The sequence below is a fragment of the Myripristis murdjan genome, chromosome 17 (assembly GCF_902150065.1).
Source record: "Myripristis murdjan chromosome 17, fMyrMur1.1, whole genome shotgun sequence".
Lineage (NCBI taxonomy): Eukaryota > Metazoa > Chordata > Actinopteri > Holocentriformes > Holocentridae > Myripristis > Myripristis murdjan.
Genome location: NC_043996.1, coordinates 34,557,637 through 34,559,270, shown reverse-complemented (window position 1 = coordinate 34,559,270; position 1,634 = coordinate 34,557,637). Strand labels below are relative to the sequence as shown.

General features: G+C 40.8%; 1 protein-coding gene across 2 annotated transcripts in view; it reads left to right on the top strand.

The window, feature by feature from the left end:
- LOC115375467 (high affinity cAMP-specific 3',5'-cyclic phosphodiesterase 7A-like) overlaps positions 1-1,634 on the top strand; it is a 21,449-nt gene continuing 19,815 nt past the window's right edge. Inside the window, exons 1-2 of one of the 2 annotated variants that reach the window (XM_030074870.1) lie at positions 1-12; positions 1,549-1,634. The exon at positions 1,549-1,634 is cut by the window's right edge and continues 1,517 nt beyond it. The gene's annotated coding sequence lies outside the window, so the exon portion shown is untranslated. Of the gene's footprint in view, positions 13-1,412 lie in introns of those variants that run through there. The other variant, XM_030074869.1, reaches the window with a different exon arrangement.

Sequence of the window (1,634 nt, the reverse complement as noted above, 5' to 3'; positions counted from 1 at the left end):
GTGTGTGTGTGAGTGTGTGGGTGGGGGTGAGGGGGGTGGAGGGGGTCACCTTGAGGTAGCAGGTGGTGTCCTGCAGTGTCAGATAATAATGAACGGCAGCGTCCAGCAGAGGGAGCTGTTCTCCTGTCTGACTGCCGCTCCGTTCATCTGAAGCTGCAGCTTTTATTTTGAAATAAAACCTGTTTCCAGACCAGAATCCACAGGAAGTCACCTGTCTCTCTCTCACCTGTCTGTCTGTCTGTCTCTCTGTCTGTCTCTGTCTGTCTGTCACACCGTCTAACCCTAACCCCCCCCCCCCCCCCCCCCCCCCCCCCCCCCCCCCCCCCCAGCAGAGTCAGCGGAACTGGATCAGCCAATAGGATTCATCTTATTAAACTTTCTGTCCCAGCCCGACCAATCACAGCAGGCGTCCCATCACATGACGCGGTGCTATTGGCCCAGCCTCCCGGTGGGCGGGGCTTCAGCTGGATGTTTGGGGAAGATTCGGGCAGCTGCGTCAAGCGACCGGAAGGATCACGGAAGTTAGTTATTTTGACTTCGAAATAAAATCAAAATGTGGATTTTTTTTTTTTTTTTTTTTTTTTAAATTCCAGATTCCCTATTAAGTAAAATTAACTTTGTGACTCTGCATTATTTTATTTTATTGATTATGAATCTCTCTATAGATTTCTATAGATTGCTATTTATTATTATTATTATTATTATTATTATTATTATTACACACACACACACACACACACACACACACACACAAACAGTGAAGATGCAGTGTCTTTATTTATTGTCTTTTATTTGTTATTTGTCTTTTGTATTTGTCCTCATTATTTTATTTTATTTTGTATTTACCTTCACCACTGTCAGTCTTTCACAGATATTTAACCCTTTGAAACCTGAGGAAAAGGGCTTGATTTCCTTCAGAAACATGGGAAAAAGGGGAATGAGCAACTTAGCAAGAAAATTAGAAAAACGTCACGAGAGAATGACCTGGAAATTGAAAAGGGGGGATTACTAGAATCCCCCCTATCTAAGTTATCTAAGTTATCAAAAAGTGGAAAATGTCCAGAAAACTATTTTATGTCACAGGAAAAAAAAATATTTTTCTTTTTCCTTTTCTTTTTTTATCAGGACTTTTTCAGGATTATTATTATTTTTTTTTTACCTAGGTCATTTCCTTGTTTGCATTTTTTTTTTTTTTTTTTTTTTTTTTTTTTTTTTTAAATAATTTCTTACTTATTTTCGGATCATTTCCTGGTTAGGTGCTCATTGCCTTCCCCATTTGTTATGAAAGAAATCAAATTATCAAAAATCAAAAATCTCAAATTAATCGAAAGTTTAAAATTGTTGCAGAATAAAAAAAGGATGGTAGTGACTTTTATTTTGAATGTCATCACCGGAAGTGCGCTCAGGCCGTTGCAGCTGGCTTGACGCCTGGCGGCTCGCGGGGAGGAAACGCGAGTGGCTCCCTTTGTTGTCGTTCACGTTTAGACTTTTATTTCCTCTGTAAGTGGTGTGTGTGTGTGTGTGTGTGTGTGTGAGAGAGAGAGAGAGTGTGTGTGTGTATGTGTGTGTGTGCGTGGAAAACCGTTTTCTAACCGGTTCGTTACCGAGATTCACTTCCGGTCGGTGACTTCCAC